This window comes from Vulpes vulpes, chromosome 4, assembly GCF_048418805.1.
Source record: "Vulpes vulpes isolate BD-2025 chromosome 4, VulVul3, whole genome shotgun sequence".
Taxonomy (NCBI): domain Eukaryota; kingdom Metazoa; phylum Chordata; class Mammalia; order Carnivora; family Canidae; genus Vulpes; species Vulpes vulpes.
Genome location: NC_132783.1, coordinates 75,654,867 through 75,674,729, shown reverse-complemented (window position 1 = coordinate 75,674,729; position 19,863 = coordinate 75,654,867). Strand labels below are relative to the sequence as shown.

Here is a 19,863-nt window from a genome sequence, read left to right as displayed (position 1 = left end):
AGAAGGACTCATGGGTACAAAATTTGTATGTAAAAATTGTTTTTCTTTTCTTTTTCTTTTAAAAAGATTTTATTTATTCATTAATGAGAGACACACAAAGACAGGCAGAGACACAGGCAGAGGGAGAAGCGGGCTCCCTGTAGGAAGCCTCATGCCATGAGCCAAAGGCAGATGCTCAACCACTGAGCCCCTAAAATTGATTTTCTATAACCATGATACTTGCAGGAACATTGACTGGATATAAAATCCTGGGTTTGTACTTTTCATTTTATCCACCTGTAACTTCATTTTTTTAACTTATAATCATGTTGAAGCGTGAGCTTTCTTGGTATTTAACTTGTGCTGAGCACTTGGTTTTGTGTAATTTTATTTTTTCCATTCTTATTGATCTCCATTGTTTTGGGAGGCAATACTAGGTGATGTGGACATAGGCAGCAGTCCTTGTCTTTATATATCACAACTCCTTTCTTGTAATATTTTATGTCATCCATTATGCCACTCATCTTGCTCCAGTAAGTAGCCTTAGAGCTTTGCCCAAATTCTTTTACGTTATAAGACAAATGACATAGGAACAATTTACACTTTGTTCTTACCTTCCCACTGCTGAACATGCTGGGGCTTTCGGAATTTGCCTGTTCATGTTATTTTAATCCACCTCAAGATAGTGATCATTAAAACACCTGGTGCAAAAAAATGAGAGCAATGTGTTTAATTGGACATGTCATAAGCACTTACACAGATAATGCCAAATTGTTCAGTGTATAGTTCTAGCCAGACAGAAATACTTTTATTATATTATGTGAAAGTAGTTTGCATTATAGATAGTTGATTATAATATGCTTTAGGTTTCCTACAACGTTTGTTCTATTGAAAGAAAATACTTGTTTTCTAACCATAAGCACATATTATATCTATGATTTAAGTTAGCCTACTCTACAGAACATCCAAAATCCTGAAAGGTGCATTTCTGGCGAACAAATCCCTTTTTCCACTGCCTGTGTATACAGAGCCCTCAGCAAATATCTGTGGTTGATATACATTTTGCAAATATATGGCCTCTTAAAGTAAGGCAATGTATAAGAAAAATATTAAAATGAGATTCATAACATTTATAAGTTTTAGTAAACACAATGCAATCTTCAAAATTCATGAAGAAAACTGTGTAATATGTTGTGTACTACGTTTGGAAAGTTTGCTTCCAAAGTTTTCTTCACTGAATAATGAACAAATGTTCAATACCTAAGCAGTGTTTATCAAGTGTTCTGTAAAATAAATAAATAAACAAATAAATAAGTAAAATAAATGCACATTAAAAAGGGCTTTCAAAGAAAGGAATTAACTATTGCAATAAGTGTGAATACGAAGAATAATAATCAAATAGTTGATTACCAGCATTATAGAAACATTTAATTTACTGATATGCATTTTGAAAGCTGGTTTTATTTTATTATCAAGACTTGTTTGTTTGTTTGTTTGTTTGAAAGAAAGCTCAAGCCAGGGGGAGGAGCAGAGGGAAATGGACTAGCAGACTCCATGCTGAGTGAAGAGCCCTACATGGGACTCAATCCCTGACTCCAAGATCATGACCTGAGCCAAAATCAAAAGTCAGATGCTCAACTGACTGAGCCACCCAGGCACCCTGAAGGCTGGTTTTAATTAGAAAACCTTGAGTGTTCATATTCTGGGAAACTTTTTTATCACTAGTAGCTACCCAAAACCTATACAGCACTCTTCACACATCCTCTTTTTAAAAACCAGTGAAAATAATCAAATACACACACACAAAAATCTCAGAAATAATTAGATTCATGCAAATATCTGAAATGCTTTCTAATTTGAGTATCTGCAAATGTACATTAAAAGTGTCATAAAATAATGATCTCTTGGGATTTATAGGTTACATTGTGGCATTCACATTCTTATACTGGCCCTCATTAGAGGAAACCAGGATGTGCAAAGAAAACTATTCTTAGCCTGGTTTCCCAGGGAACCAAGGTACATGAATTTTCTATGTGTCTGTCTCTATCAAAACCATTTGATCTAGCATATAGCAAAGCAAGTTAAAATTGGAAAGAGAAAATCCAAACTAAGCAAATTTTCACTAAGTTAAAACATCCAATAGCTATTAAGCAATATCAGTGACTAGCACGCTAATTCATGGCTTAAAATGATTCATTGGTTATCAAGTCTTTGGCAAGGATTATTCTACATAGCTATGCTGGGGTGTACTGCACACTTCCAGGTGAAGTACTCACATAGATTATAGGTACATGGTGCCCAGGGAATTGTGCAATGCACAACCTACTCAACTCCATATACAGCAGGCCTAAAATCTAATAATATACTCCAGTAAAACTAAACTATGCAAAGAAAATTGCCATAACATCAGTAAGGTCAGTCCATCCAGAAACTAAGAGGAAAAACTGAAAAATGAATTCAGTTAATTTCAGACATATCTGAATAAGAAACCAAATGTTCAAAACTGAAAATACAGATTTTGAAAATAGTTACACATACAACACAATTATCATATGCTCTTATAAACTGGTTTGGGATATTCTTTAAGGAAACTAATTAACAAATTACTTTAAATATTCATTGCAATAGGTTTTCAAAATATGCATTTAATGAGAATCAATTGAATTTTTACATGTATACCAGTTCTATCTGTAATATGCACAATCAGCTGTATGTATGTACAATCAGAAATAATTTGTTTCAAGTAGCAGTCCACCTCTCTATACAGAAATCTAAGAATACTAGAGGGTCTCATTCTAATAGTAAAATAATAACAACTAATCCCATAAATATCTAGCTAATTAAATATTCACCACAGAAAATTAATGTGGCCTAAAAAGTGGAAGGGGTTTTATTTTTTGTTGTTGCTGTTATTGTTGCTATTGTCAAATATATGGAAGTTACCTAACATTAATAGACAATAAATACATATATTGATAAACAGTAGGATACGGAGACTTGTTACAGAATAAGATTGACTAAATGAGGAAAGGGATACTACTTGAGATAAGAAGTGATGTAATGGAAACAGAGGTGGCCAAGAGGGAAATACTTTAACTAGTAATCACAAGATGGAAATTTTTTCATGAAAAGATGGGAATAGATAAAAATTCAACATTATCTCAACATAAACTATTCAGGTGGGAAAGGGAATAAACCTGATGTGACATAATTAATGTATATTTTAGATATACATTCTAGGTTATTGAAGGGAATTAACATGTGAAATCACAAGATAGGTGAAGGTAACTACCTGATTATAAACCTACAGGATCAAAAAAATGAATGAAGTTTTAGGTAATTGATGGGAAATATAATACATAGGCTTGATATTACCAATTAAAAGTTGAAAAGGAAGTCAGGCTATTGTCATTGTATTCTAAGTAGAGTTGTTTTGTGACTAATGAGATGCCATCAAAGATTTGTGTAAATACAATTCAAGAGACCATTTCTTTAGTTATCTTATGTAAAATGAATAAGTAGAAAGTGACTGGAGAATGTAATAAAAACCCACTGCAAAACTGCAAACTCTTTCCGGAAGTCACTGAAATAAAAACAAGACAAGAGCAAAGAATGAGAACACATGGGAGCCATCAGCCACTCAAAAAGGTATAACTAAGGGATCAATACTGGGGCTTATCAAAGAAGTATGATGGCTTAATCAGTGAAAAACTACAGATTTTTGTGCCCAATCTCTCTCAGAAGAAATTCTTAAAGTGAAGTCTTTAGCTGTTCTATAAAATGAATCTTATTGAGAGGTGCCTCTGCAGACATCATATTCCTACTAATGTATATGAATGCCCCTGAGGAAATCTTAAAGATGCTTTGATATCTCAGGAAAACAACTGCATAAAACCTAGATCACACTTTACCTCCAAAGAAACAGAAACATATTCCCTCTACTTTGATATAAAGGAGTCACTGAAAGTCCTCAGACATGGTCTTCCAAGGACTTCAGTAACTTTGGTCCTATAAGGCAGAGATTGAGGAGTAGATACGGTATTATAATCTAGTTCAAAAGCTACTCATCAACAAATGGATTCATGACAAATGACTCAATACAGTTTTAAATAACACATTTATTTTAATCATGAATGTCACCGGAATGCCTGGTTCTGACTTATATAAACAAAATAAGTCTGTGCTGGTAAAAAATAATTAGGTTATATTTCTCTGCTCAACTCTTTCCAAATCTGTTCTTATCAGAGAAGCACTCAAATGAAAATCTCAAAGCTGCTTTATAATGTATTTTATTGTTGTATTTTTTTTTTTTTTGCTTAGCAAAGTAACAAGTTACTTCATTTTATATTTCTTCAAAGTGTGCATATTATATTAACTAGGATTCTAGTTGAAAATAACAGAACCGATTCCCACTGGTTTAAAGAAAGAGAACAGGAGGACAAAAAGAAAATGAGTAGGATGAAAAGTATGGATGTACATTTATTATAAAGCAATTATCAACTTTAAAGAAACATTTGGATTCTTAATTAACCCAAGGCCTAGACTCTATATGAGCTATAGAAAGGAAATGAACCAAGAAATAAACACAACAAGAATCCAGGTGATATTTTCTATCTCTCATCTCTTGGCCCCCCTGTGGATCTTCCTTCTTTGCGATGATAAATAGCTTCATCACTGCTCCTGAGCCCTTACATCTTCTGTACTCAATTCAGAATCCTAAGAATGAATATTTGATTGGCCTAAGTTTGATCAGGTGGTTACTCTTCATAACTAAACTAAAGTCAGAGAAAACAAGGCTACCTGGACCCTACATCTGTGAAAAGTATAGGCAGTGATCAAGAAAGGCAAACTGAGCAGAAAACTCAGTGATTTCTATCACAATATTACAGTTTGTTTGATATATTTCTTGATGTTGTATTTTTAATAAACTAGTAACTGGACAAATCTATCAGATAGTGTAGGAACTGCCTGTCAGGGTTAGTTCTCAAGAATGACTACACTTCCCAAGAATGACTATACTTCCATGCAGAGAAAATAATCTCATCCCCAAAAAAGATAAGCAGGAGTCCAACTGATTAAAATGAAATAAGGTATAGTTTTAACATTTTATAATTATTTCTGTAAATACATTTTTTCCAACTATACTAACAAGAATACTAATCAAAGTGCTAATATTTAAGGTCATTGGCCTTTTATTCCTAACATAAAGAATGTGTTTATAAAGTTGTAGTTTTAATATATCCTTTTAAAATTAACCGACTATTGGGCTGCACGGGTGGTTCAGTCAGTTAAGCATCTGACTCTTGACTTGGCTCAGGTCATGATCTCAGGGTTGTGAGACTGAACCCTGCATTGGGCTTCATACCCAGCATGAATATTTGTAAGGCCTGCTAAAAGTGTAGTGAAAAGAACAGAAACAATACTGTGATTCTCAGACCACAATACAGACTCTATTACTTAAAGTCCCTCATTGTTAGCCTTATTGAACTGCTGAGAGTCAAAGATTGAGCTTATCCCCCAGGAAGACTTATTAAGAAGGTGTCAAAAAAGATTTAGTGATAGAGTGTCCAAGATCATACACTTAATTCTGATATTTAGACAGCTCTTACCTTTCATATAGAATTATTGAGGAAAAAAATTGTTTCCCGCATTCAATAATTTGAAAAAAACTAAGGAAAATACACATTAAAGGTATGCATCACAAAAGAAAACAGGGAATAGAGCAGAGTATTTGAACAAATTTTCTGTACTTAAAAAAATTCACATCATTGTTTATAAAAAGTCAAGAGATCCAGTGATAAAAGAGAAGGTTAGACAAAAGTAGCAGATAAAATGTATGTCTTAAATAATTGAAAGTATGAAAATCATATTAGAAATAGTATTAACAGGGCAGCCCAGGTGGCTCAGCAGTTTAGTGCTGCCTTCAGCCTAGGGCCTGATCCTGGAGACTCAGGATTGAGTCCCACTTCAGGCTCCCTGCATGGAGCCTGCTTCTCCCTCTGCCTGTGTCTCTGCCTCTCTCTCTCCCTCTCTCTCTCTCTCTCATGAAAAATTAATAAGATCTTTAAAAAATAATAATAATATGTTTAATAATAATAAGGATATGTTTGGAGTACTATACCAATAAATGGTTTTATTGCAATATAGTTTTAGATTCACTGATTTTGTTTTATGGAGTGCCTAAATTGCTTTTAACTTGATCATGTAAATTTTTCATTTGAGATAATAAATTTTTCATATCTAAAAATTCCATTTGGTTCTTTTTACCTCCTTAATTTTTCTTCTCATTATATTCATGTTGTCCTTTAAATCCTTAAGCATATTTATGATATGTATAACAGGCACTTTACATTCTTCATATGCTAATTCTATTATCTCTATCTTTCTGGGACTGTTTTTGTTGACTTATTTTACTTCTTTTGGGCTTACATGTTCCCCTCTCTTGTGTCTATTTTAAATGGATGCTGGATATTTTGAATTTTACCCTATAGAGTTTAAAATAAGACAATAGAACTCAAAGCCCATTAGATGACTTTTTATGATAGAGTTAACTTACTTGAGGGTAAACTTAATCCTTTTAAAGTCTTGTTTATTTATCTTCATTAAGGCATGTTTGAGGTAACCTTCACTCTGATTTAGCCCTACTACTTATCTATAATCCTCATTTAGGTCTACTGAATGCACCAAATGTTCAAAAATGATTCTCTACTCTTGGGGCATCTGGGTGGCTAAGTTGGTTAAGTGTCCAATGCTTGATCTCAGCTCAGGGCTTGATCTCAGGGTTGTGAGTTCAGACCCCATGTTGGGCTCCACACTGGGCATAAATCCTACTCTAAAAAATTAATCAATTAATTAATTGATTGATTGATTGATTAAAATAAAAATTATTCTCCATTCTGACTGGTTTAAACTTGAAAACCCTTCTGCCCTGTGTGAGCTCTGGTAATTGTTAAACTTTCACTTTCCTGTTTGTTCTTGGCCCAGCTTCATAAAGTTTTACATTTGCATCTCTGGCTTTAAATACAGTAATAAAATATGAAAACCGCACATGCAGATTTCTGGAACATTTCTATTTGTAGTTTCCCCCTCTCTGTTATTCTTCCCTACCTATGACTTACAACTTCCTTAACCTCCTCAAACTTTAGCTTTCATCTCTTTAATTCAATAAGAAACTAAAAACTTCATGCTTTTCTTTTGATTCTCTTCATTTCATTATTGTTTGGAGAGTGCCTCTAGGCTGAAATACAGGGTTCTTTTAATGCTCATCTTGTGTTCGCTGTATAGGGATTGCAGTCCTATGCTACCTAATATTCAATGTCTGAAAACATGGGTTTTTTTCATATATTTTGCCTAATTTTCTAGTTGTTTACAATGAGAAACAAGTCCCAGTTACTACATCATTGCTGTACCTCATTTCTATTTTGAACTGTTATTTGGGGTAGTGTGAAGAATGAATTGGAGCATACAGAAGCCAGTGGTGGGGATAACAAGATAGAAAAAGCAGTGATTGTGTCTATAAGAAGAAAAAAAAAAGCATTTGAGTCAGCAGCATTACTGGGAGTAGAGAGAATGGAGAGTGTCAAAACAAATTCAAATAGAAATATGTATTTAATAGCAAGAGTGTTATCAGTTCTTTCTAAAATCTTGATCTTTGTAATCACATCATTTAATTAAATAAAATTATATATATTTTAAATGTTTGTTTTACCATCTGTTTTTATGACGTGCTTTTATTTTCTGTAACTACTCCAATCGGTGCCTTTTAAAATAATAACCTTCTCTTTTTTAAAAGATTTATTTATTTATTCATGAGAGACACAGAGAGAGAGAGAGAGCCCGAAACATAGGCAGAGGGAGAAGCAGGCTCCTCCCAGGGAGCCGGATGAGGGATCCCCGATCGGGGATCCTGGGATCAAGCCCTGAGCAGAAGGGAAACACTCAACCGGTGAGGCACCCAGGTGTCCCAAAATGATAACCTTCTAGAAAGCAGGTGCTATATATACACACATTCTTATAGAATAGGGCTTCTTGTAAACATACGTTATATATCTACATAGGATGAGGGAATTCATTCCTGTATAATTAAAGTTGCTTTGGATTATCTTCATGAAGAGGAGAGTAGTGACACAGCTATTGCAAGAAAAGAGGCAGTTCAGCCAGCCTTTATGGTTTTGGAAAGCCTGATATGATTTTACTGATAGACTGCTACCCTTCTAATTATCTTTTACTTAATCTATTTTCCATGAACATACATCAGATTTGATTAAATATCCTACTTTATCATGATATTAAAGTATATATGAAATCATATTTTTGAGGACACATGTCTATGTATTTAATGAGTATGTGTGTGCATACGTAATGGAAGAAGCAATGTAGAAAAAATAACCAAATGATTACAGAAGTGTTAAAGCTATAGTCCAGTCATGTTAGATATGCTACAAAGGCCAAAAATAAAGAGAAGTTTAACTCTGTAATAAACTGGTATTTGAATTAAGTTTCAGGAAGCCATGGGGGGGGGGGGGGGGAACACATGTGGAGGGAAGGTGCTTCTAGGCAGAAAGAAAAGTTATATAAGGAGAAAGGATAGGCTGGCAGCATATGCTGCTTGCATACTTCGTTGGGTTCATTATCTTCTGCTGCATTGATTTCAATGTGATCTTTCAGAAAACTTCCCAGTTTAAGACCAATGAGACAGAGGTATTTAAAGAACACTGGAACTACATTGCAAATTGATATTTTTAAATAAAAAAAGCTTTAGCAGCCAGTGCATTAAAAATGTAGAAGAATTAAATGCATTCAATGAATAATCATCATTATCATAATTGACATGTACTAAGTACTTATTATGTGGGAGGTACTATTCTAAGGCCTTGACATTTAATTTGTTGATTTAATCCTTACAGTCTCCCAACAGAAGAGAGAAAGGAAAGAAGGAAGGAAGGATAGAAGGAAGGAAGGAAGGAAGGAAGGAAGGAAGGAAGGAAGGAAGGAAGAAAATATTTTTGAAGCTACTAATCACTATGACTGATTCTTCATTCTTGTCCACTTGGCCTGAGCTCCTCATCTAGAAACTGAATGATAACAGAGCAGAACAAAACTCCCACTCACACATATATACAGACATATACACAAGCACATACACCTAAACACATACATATACTAGACATTCCATTATAATAAAGACTGTAACACACCCAGAGCCTTCAGCATTGCTGGGAGTTCTGGTGGTTCTCTTCAAGACAATGTTCACTCTGTAATTTATATTCCATGACTAAACATCAGATTTGACTCCTTATTATAAAGTCTTAGTTTTTTGTGGGTGACTGGTCTGAGAAGCTCGGATTCAAAAAATTAGTAATTATTTTTTAAAAAGTAAATGCAACAATGATATAATCAAATTTTAATTTAGAAAGTACAATAGTGATATAATCATATTTTAATTTAAAGCATAATCATATTTTGTAACCAGAATTAACTTTCCCTTTTTCTAATTAGAGCCCTCCTATTTTTGTCTGAAGAACTAATTCACTCCCAATTTCCCAGGCGGCATGGGACCTGGACCTGACCAACCAAACAAATCAACACATTCCCCTAGCTGTGGTGAGTGATTGAAGAAAAAGCACACATATAGCCAAGATAGTCAAGGCTAATTTCAGGATTTTTTCTTTAACAAGTTAGAGAGAGAGATTTTCTTTCCTGCTGGAATAATTGTAAATGAAACAAGCCAAAACTTATCAATGGCCAGCAAGTGGAAAACATCTGTAAACAACAAACCACAACAAAGAGATTGACAGAGTGGAAGAGAATGGGTCTGGATGACATTCTAGGTCATTGTATTCAGTCACACCTAAATCTAAAAAAATGGTACTGAGCTTTTCACTGCTAGGTCAAAAAATTATTTTGTTTAAGCTAGCAGATTTGGTTTCTTTCACCTTCAATGGAAAGACACCTAATATACAAATCCTGCACACGCCATTCTCCTCTTGGAGATTAACAGTGCATTCATTACTCTTCTTTCATTAGTCATTCAAGAAATATTTATCAAGAGTTTGCTATGTGTGTACCAGACACCATCCTAGGTTTTGAGGATCCAATTATGTGAAAGATAGACACAAGACTGCTACCAGTTTCATTCTTTTGCATATTGCGGTCCAGTTTTCCAAACACCATTTGTTGGAGAGACTTTTTCCCACTGTATATTCATTCCTTCTTTATTGAAGATTAATTGACCATATAATTGTGGGTTCATTTCTGGATTTTCTGTTCTATTCCATTGATCTAGGGGGTCTATTTTTATGTCAGTACTATATTGTTTTAATTACTACAATTTTGTTTTTTTTATTTATTTTATTTTATTTTATTTTATTTTATTTTATTTTATTTTATTTATTTATGATAGTCACAGAGAGAGAGAGAGAGAGAGAGAGAGAGAGAGGCAGAGACACAGGCAGAGGAAGAAGCAGGCTCCATGCACTGGGAGCCTGATGTGGGATTCGATCCCGGGTCTCCAGGATCGCACCCTGGGCCAAAGGCAGGCTCCAAACCGCTGCGCCACCCAGGGATCCCTAATTACTACAATTTTGTAATATAATTTGAAATCTAGAATTATGATACCTTCAGTTTTGTTTCTTTTTCTCAAGATTGCTTTGGCTAGTTCTTTTGTGGTTCCATACAAATTTTACGATTGTTTATTCTAGTCTGTGAAAAATGCTATCCTGATAGGGATTGCATTAAATCTGCAGATTGCTTTGGTAGTATAGACATTTAACAATATTTGTTCTTCCAATCCAGGAGCATGGAAAGTTTTTCCATTTCTTTGCATTGTCTTGAACTTCTTTCAACAGTGTTTTATAGTTTTCAGAGTACAGGTCTTTCACCTCATTGGTTAAGTTTATTCTTAGATATTTTATTATTTTGGGTGCAATTATAAATGGGATTGTTTTCTTAAGCTCACTTTCTGCTGCTTAATTAATAGTGTATAGGAATGCAACAGATTTCTGCATATTGATTTTGTATCCTGCAACTTCATTGAATTCATTTATTAGTTCTAGCATTTTTTGGTGGAGTCCTTAGAGTTTTCTATGTATGGTATCATGCCATCTGTAATTACTGAGAGTTTTACTTCTTCCTTACCAATTTGGATACTGTTATTTCTTTATGTTGTCTGATAGCTGTGGCTAGGACTCCCAGTACTAAGTTGAATAAAAGTGGTGAGAGTGGGTACCTTTGCCTTGTTCCTGACCTTTGGGGAAAATCTCTCAGCTTTCCACTCTTGAATACAATGTAGGCTGTGAGTTTTTTCACATAAATCCTTTATTACACTGAGGTATATTCCCTCTAGACCTACTTTGTAAAGGGTTTTTATCATGAACAGTTGTCATACTTTGTCAAATGCTTTTTCTGCATCTATCAAAATGATTATATGATTTTTACCCTTTCTCTCATTGATGTTATATATATCATGCAGATTGTTTTGCAAATACTAAATCATGCAAGTACTGAACCCCTTACAACTCAGGAATAAATCCCACTTGATCATGGTGAATGATTTTTTACACGTGTTGTTGGGTTCAGTTTGCCAATATTTTGTTGAGGATTTTTCCATCTATATTCATGAGAGATATTGGCCTGTAGCTCTCTCTCTTTTTTTTTTTTTTTTTTTTTTTTTTTGTGGTGTCTTCATCTGGTTTTGGTATCAGGATGATAATAGCCTCTCAGAATGAATTTGGATGTTTCCTTTTGTATTTCTGGAGTATTTTTAAAAGAATAGGCATTAACTCTTCTTTAAATGTTTGGTAGAATTCACCTATGAAAACATCTGGTCCTAGACTTGTTTTTTAGGAGATTTTTGATTACTGATTCAATTTCACTGTGCCCTTATCATTTTTATCCTCTTTCTTCTTTTTCTTCTCTTAAGCTCTTATCTTCTTCTGATACACTATATATTTTATTTGTTTGCTTCTTCATTGTCTCCTCCACCAGAATGTATGTTCTTTGCGGGCAGGAATGTTTGTCTGTTTAGTTCTGCTTTATTCCTAGAGCCTAGAAAAGAGTCTGATATTTAATATGCATAATAAATATTTGTTTACTGTATGAATATATCATATATAAAATATCAAGCATATTTTCCCAGTAAGTCCATTATTCATTTCATTATAAGACAGTGAAAAAGAACCTATATTTTTATGTTTTCAGCCAACAAATCGTGTATCATGATAGGCTAAAATGTAATATATCCTATTAGTGTAAAATGTAAAAATGAACAAACTATTCACAAAGATATTCTTCATAACACTTAAAATATATTGTTTTATCAGAAGGTAAGTGGGTAGGGGATGGGTGAAATAGGTGAACGGGATTATGAGTATCCTTATCATAATGAGCACTAAATGATGTGTAGAATTGTTGAATCACTATATTGTATACTTGAAACTAATATAACCGTATGTTAACTAATACAACACCATACGTTAACTATACTGAAACTAAACTTAAAAAATAAAAATAAAGGTCAAGTTTTAAAGCAAAAAATACATATATGTTGTTTTATGATAGTAAACATGCAAAATACCACCCATATCCCAGATAGATAAAATTTTAAATTTCCATTTCCTGTAAGTATTGCCTTACAATATTACTGGAAGTTACAAAACTAAAAGGTCAAAACTAAAAGGTTTTTTGAGGGCAAAAAACACCATGCCTTTTGTGCTTTTATAGAGAGAGGTGGAAAGAAAAGAAGTATTTTTTCAGAAGTAATGACTACATTTTTCAACTTAGTTAAAAGATAGATGAAAATGGACACATTAATAGCAAACTGTTAGTTTCAACAATTAGTTTTCAAGTCTTCCTGGTTTTCAAAAATCAATATGTAAAATAGGAAGTTTGTTTTGTTGTCTCCTTTCAGTTAGTTTTATCGTTCTGCTCCCAAGAACAATCTTGGAGAAGACATATATAACTGTACTTATGCCTTTTGTTTGCTAATAGGCATTTCTAGAGGTCATCAGTTTCACTCACTGGCAGACACTTTGATTATATTTTTCCCCTAAAAGTTTTCTGAATTCTTAAGGACTTTAATGCAAGTTTTTTGAGCAAAAGCTATTCTGAATGTTAATAACTGGAAGCTTTTATCAAGTACTTTTCTGCAGCGGCACTAGGTATGGTATTATGAAAATAGGATTTAAACAAATAACAGCTGTTTAGCAGGTACCAGAAAGATTAATTTGGTTTATTTTCTTGGAATAAAATGTAGATTCCATTACATGAAATCAAATTTGTCAATATGATAGCCTTAGGTAGATGAAACTTCTGAGTTATTAAGATCATTATTATAACTATCACTATTTTCATTATTATCATCTTTTAGAGTCATGGCCAAGGTTAATCAATACAAATAACAAGTCATGGAAATTTTTCTTTATCTTTTTTAGTTTTTAATAGTGAGAAGTTATATTACTTTTTGTGTTGTGCCAATAGTCTGTCATGGGACTTCCAATGCCTTAAGCTTGGAAAACCTTCTGAAGATTTGAATCTTCCTCTTCTGAAATGGCAATATCACTCTACAGTGGTCTTACTAAATCCAAAATGTTTTTTACTATGTTGACAAATATAATTAGAGTGTAAAGCCCGGCAGGCATAGTCAGAAAATAATGAATTCATGGTGAGACTAATCAAAAACTACTAGCATTCTCTTTTTTCTTCCTCATCATCAGAACTAAGAACTGGGAAATAAAAACACAAGAAACAAATGACCTTTCCAGAGTCCAAAATGAAAATGGCCTTTTGACTTCTGCGGTAATGAAATCCAAAAGCAACGTGAAAAGAATAAATGGATCACTCAGCATATTGGTTTAATCCATTTTAGAAATGAAGGTCTTGCTCACATACAAGGCAAAAGAACTGCTCCCCAACCATTTCAATCAGAACTCCTGGTAGAACCAATCAACCACACAAAAAATAATGAACATGTCAGATATCTCCCTGCTCAGCCAATCATATCTTTTATAAATGAAACACAGTTAACCACAACCAGAAGTGCATACTCTGATGCTGCTACTGGTGCACTAGTTGAGTTTACACTGAAAAACGTGCCCAATTCCAGAATTTCCTGTACAAGTGGCCATCTTTCCAACCCCTTATTAGCTAAATCATGCCCTCAAACTTTAAGAATTTCATTCTGAAACATTTATGTAGCTATTAACAAAGCCTCAAAGAATCAAGCCATAGAATATTAAAGCTAGAAGAGACTAGAGAGGACACACTGTCCGGTAATTTTAAGTTGTTATCTACTGAGATGTGAGCATGGTTCTAGAAACTCATACTCTTGATGTAATAATAGCATTTTACCTTATGTTTTTATACATTGATATGACATACAATATTCCTTTTGAAAAAGATGTATGTTCAAAGCCAAAGTATGAAATCTATTTATCTAGACCAATCATTTTAAATTATAGATGGGGAAACTGAGGCCTTTACCTATTCAGAGACTGGGACAAGCCAATAGGCTCACAGATACATGGCTAGCTAATACACAACCCTGTTCTATTTTTCCTGTGACAAAAGGCAAAAACTCAAGTCAAATGGATTTTTTTTAAAAAAAGAAATGTAGTTGATCATGCAAATGAGAAACTCAAGAGTAGGTTAAAATAAAGCTAGATCCAGATGCCCAAAACTGATGTCCAGATGTCCTTCCTCTCCATCTCTCAGCACTACGCTTTGTGTTGGCTTTTTCCCAAGCAAACTCTGTCCACAGAGTTGCCCTGGAAACTTCAGATTTATATTCAACCAGCCTTAAGTCTATTGGAAAGAGAGCTTCTCTTTCACATGAGTTTCATCACGTTTGAGTCAGTATTGAGTCTCATTGACTTGAATCATAACACTGAAATCAATTACTATGTGCAGGGAAAGTGGAATATATTAATTAGCTAGGCTTAGGTTACATACTACCCTTTGAGCAAAAGGTAGCATAAGCCCATTTTAACCACATGGATGGACTATAATGAAAATTGAGTCTTCATTATCAGAAATAGCAATGGATGTTAGAAAAGCAACAATTCAAAAAAAAGTGCACTGCCCTTGGTCACCTATCTAGAGACTGTCCCTTAGGACATCCTCCATCCTTAAATGAGGGTAAGAGTGGCACATTCAAGAAAGGCAGAAATGGCAGCAGGCAAATACAAGACTCAAATCAAATATCTCTCCTTTGCTTATTCCATTTGTTGCTCTTAAAAAAGACCCTCTTCATCCCAGGCACCCTCAGAATGCCTGGATACCACTTGCAATAAGAAAAACAGCTAATAAATTAACTTACTTTCTCTTTACAATGAATCCTACCTTGTTCTTTCGTCAGCTACTTCCTGCATATTTGTTCCCTGGGCACTCAGGTCACACTTATATTAAATCACTTGTAAGCTGACACCATAATTTATCTCTCTATATACACCTATGCTCCTCAAGGGCACACACTCTTTTATTTATCTCTGTAACATCAGCACTTACCACATCACTCGGCACATTCCAAATGCTGAATAAATGTGGATTGTTGTTGCAGTAATGATTTAGGGTAGGATTTCCAAAGTGAATTCCCAAAACGTTATCTTGTCAAATGTTTCACCAAGAGAGTTTCCATAGTCAAACAAATTTTGGAAACACTATACATTATAAGTCATCTCAGAGGGTATCTGGGTGGCTTAGTGGATAACCGTCTGCCTTCAGCTCAGGGCATAATCCCAGAGTCCTGGGATCGAGTCCCGTATCAGGCTCCCTGTAGGGAGCCTGCTTCTTTTCCCTCTGTGTATGTCTCTGCCTCTCTCCCTATGTCCTTCAAGAATAGATAAATAAAATCTTTAAAAAAAGTAAGTCATCTTAGAAATTCATGATTAGTTAAGGTATTAGCATATTAGATGTTCTGCTATGTCCTTTGTTTAAGAAAACTGACTTGTTTAAAGTTGTTTCCAGTATTCTTAGTTTATTTTAACTTAAATAGTAATATCGAATGTGATCAATAGTCCATGGAGGATTATCTGGGGAAATATGACTTATCTTCACCTTTTGTGGGAGTATTTTGTTTTGTAGAAGCAATTTGCAAAAGATGATACTTAACCGAAATAATTTTTCATTTACCCATTCATTCAGCCAGACTGCATTTTCTGGGTGCCTACTTCATGCCAGGAAGAGCTTTTAACCTTCTAAGAGTCTATAATCTAGTAAGTATAAATAGGTATATTTCAGATACCAAGTCATCTTAATAGAATTTGAGTAATTCCTTGGGCAAAATAGAGTAGTGGTGAAAGTACACATAAAGGTTCTGAGCATGCATTCCTGCAGAAACCAAAGTGATTGGAAGACTCAGGATTGTTGATGGACGAGTTTGCCAATTGGTGTTGGAAGGAAAGAAAGAATGAAAGAAAGGAAGAAAGAAAGAAAGAAAAAAGAGAAAGAAAGAAAGAAAGAAAGAGAAAGAAAGAAAGAAAGAAAGAGAGAGAGAGAGAGAGAGAGAAAGGAGGAAGGGAAGGGAGGAAAAAGGGAAATTGCAATCAGCAATTCACACATATTGCCTTTGAAGCTGCTGACTGGCCCAAGTCTCCCTTTGCTGTTTCTGCCTTGTAGGATTGCACCTTCCACTGTGCCCTGCAGTCTCAGAAATCTATAATGGAGGCCCAGAAATGAGATGACAGCTGAAAACCTTGTGAAGATCACAAAGGAAAGATAACATGAATTTCAAGCCATCATGGTTTTTTTAATTTGTTTTTAAAGATTTTATTTATTTATTTGAGAGCAAGAGCACAAGCAGGAGGAGGGGCAGAGGGAGAGGGATCAGACTCTCTGCTGAGTAGGGAGCCCAATGTAGGGCTAGATCCTAGGAACCTGAGCCAAAGGCAGACACTTAACAGACTGAGCCCCCAGGCGTCCCTGTTATTTATTTTTTTTTCAAGCAGCTATTTTCTGTTCCTGCTCAGACTCTTAAATTAAATTGCAAGGGAATACAGATTTGGTTCATGTAATATTTTAATGTGGTATGAAAGATTTCACCAAATTTTTTTTCAGTGTTAAGCCCAAGTCATTTAGCATATGCATTGATTTAGAAGAAGTATTGATGATGGATGTTCTGCTAACTCTTCATCTAAAATATTCTAAGGTTGTTTTTGTACGCATTTAGTGCTTTCATTCAAACACATTTGCTAAATGCTTACTCTGAACCAGCAGCCCCATCATCTTGGAGCTGCAAACAGAATGACAGAGTCATGGGCCCAGTCTCTGTTCACACCTCAAGGTCAGGGGAGAGAGACCTGCCATCATAACATAAAATGGACTTCTGTGTGTCTAGAAATACAAATAAATGCAAACCTGGATGAGTTAGGAAAGCCTCAGAAAATGAAAGACATTGAGGCTACATTAAAGGACAAAGAATAGCTCAAAACAGTTTTTATTGAGGATGCATCTTTGACTACGACTATAGGAAATGTCAATTTTTTTTTCTTTTCTAAATAGTCACTCTAACATGAATCTCTGCTTTACTCTTCACTCTATTGTGAATTCCTTTCATTTCCTTGCATTCCCATGCCACCACAGGCCCTGTTCTATGTTGGCATATTGGCATGCTTGTCTATCTTGGGCATTTAGGTTTTTCATTCTATTTTGACTTTACTTTTCTTGAATACAACATAGCTCCAATAAATAAACGCAACTCCTTAAGTGTTTCTGACAGGTTGGCATGATTAAATCAACTTATGGAAATGCCTTAAGACAAGTTAGATGCTTTTCTTAAAAAAAGTTCCAAGCTTTGCAAGCTGAGCAAGAAAATGTAAACAGAAGACCCAATATAAGACTGGATTTTATTTACTCTTAGGGAAAATGTAAACCTAGAAATGACAATGATTCTTTAGAAACCTATGGAATAACTATATTGAGTATGTGATACATAAAGTTAACGCAGCCTTAATCAATTTTAATTGCATAAGTACTAAATTCTTGGTGCATAATTTAATACAAATATAGGTAAACAAATGAAAAGAATGTGAAAGATTAAAAATCACCATACATAATCTCAATGCTCAGAGATAACCACCACTCATTTTAAAGTATGCTTTTCCAGACTTCTTCTATACATTTGCCTATTGGTATAAAGACATGTTTAATAGAAATGGATTCATATTATGCAAATGATTTCCTAACGTACTTTTCCATTTAATAGTCATAAATATCTTACACTATCAGTAAATATATTTCTGTGCCATCATTTTTAATATTTACATTAGTTATTTAAACAACACAATAATATAGGATTTTGCAATTAGAAAGTATGCTTCAACAGATGTTATTATGGAAACACCTTTGCACATAAACTCATTACATAATTGACATAAATTCCTAGTAGAATTGTTTATTCAAAAGATATATGCATTTATAAGAATTTTTAGACCTTTTTTTCAGAAAAGTTCTATCAGTATAAATACCCATTAAAAGAATATAATAGTACCACTTTTTACTTTTGCCATCACTGATATGAATTGTTTTTGTTCTAAATTTGCCAATCTGATTGGCAATAACCTTATTGTTCTAATTTCCATTTCTTTGATCACTAATAAAGTTGAATGGGTTTTGTTTTTTGTTTTTGCTTTTTTTTCAGTTTATTGTATTTTTTCCTTTGTGGGTTATCTATTTATGTTCTTTGGAAATATCTTATGTAAAATTATATACTTTTAAAAGAGTTATGTGCTTTATAAGTTTCAGCAATAAAATGTCATACTAAAGGGGTGATTAAATAATAATGTTCAAGGATGTATTATTTTAGATAAAATATTAACTGGGTCTTTTTGAATCATGCTTTTTCTCATTGCTTCCTGAGCTGCCACTGGGAGGTAAGAAGAGAAAACAGAGATTTTTTTTTCTGTATTTTTTTATATTCTTTGACATTCATGATCTTGAAAACTTTGTAACTTAAGGACCAATTATTCTGTAAAATGTCGTCAGTTTGGATCTATCTGGCTTTTCCTCACAGTTAGACTGAAGTTCTGCAATTTCGGCAGCAATATCACAAAAGTGACACTATGTTTTTCTTGCATCTTATCAGGTGGCACACGGGTTTGATTTGTCTCACTGCTGATAATGTAAGTAACTTGATTAAGGCAGTGTCTGCCAGATTTCTCCACTGGAAATTACTCCTTTGTAACTAATAAGTATGTGGTGATAAGGTACTTTGAGACTATGTAAATATTATGTCCTTAACCAAATTTTATTATTTTATTGAATTTGGGGAGACCATATGGATTCATGGATCCCTAATTTATTCAAGGTGTATTATTCATTATTACTACCACTATTATTATTATTATTATTATTTATTTATTTAATTCTCAAACTGCCCTGCTTTTAACCAATATCTCAGAATTCCTTAAATTTGGCTGCTATGTCCCCAGCGCACTTCCTTATTTGACAACATTTCCAGGCTCATCTTGTACTTTCTTGCCCTAGCCTGGAATTAACCATTCCTCAAAGAGCCTTGATTCCTTCTGGTGGTGAATGGTCTTTAGAAGACAGTATCTGGAGGCTAAGTGTACTCATTGCTATTAGGGTGTTTTTACTAGCCCCTCTCAGTGGACTGACCCTAGGTGAATATATGTACAACACACAACTACAAGCATTTACATGTATATGTATTTCTGTATCAATGTATGTAGGTTGAAAACCCCATGTTCACACTGACACCCTCATTTCCAACCCAACACCACAGAATTTATTCTAGTTTTATCCCTTTCCATATTTGCACTCTCTTTTTCAACAATAAGAAACTTGCTTCTATTATCCTTATATTTACTGGTTTTATCAACCCTCTTTATATAATTCACCTCCCATAATTGCTGCCACTTCTTCCTCGCATGG

At 34.1% G+C, this 19,863-nt stretch overlaps 1 long non-coding RNA gene across 1 annotated transcript in view; it reads right to left on the bottom strand.

The window, feature by feature from the left end:
• Positions 1–593: 593 nt before the first annotated feature.
• LOC112931078 (uncharacterized) overlaps positions 594–19,863 on the bottom strand; it is a 460,348-nt gene continuing 441,078 nt past the window's right edge. Inside the window, exon 5 of the long non-coding RNA XR_003237259.2 lies at positions 594–680. This is a non-coding gene — a long non-coding RNA (uncharacterized lncRNA). The remainder of the gene's footprint in view (positions 681–19,863) is intronic.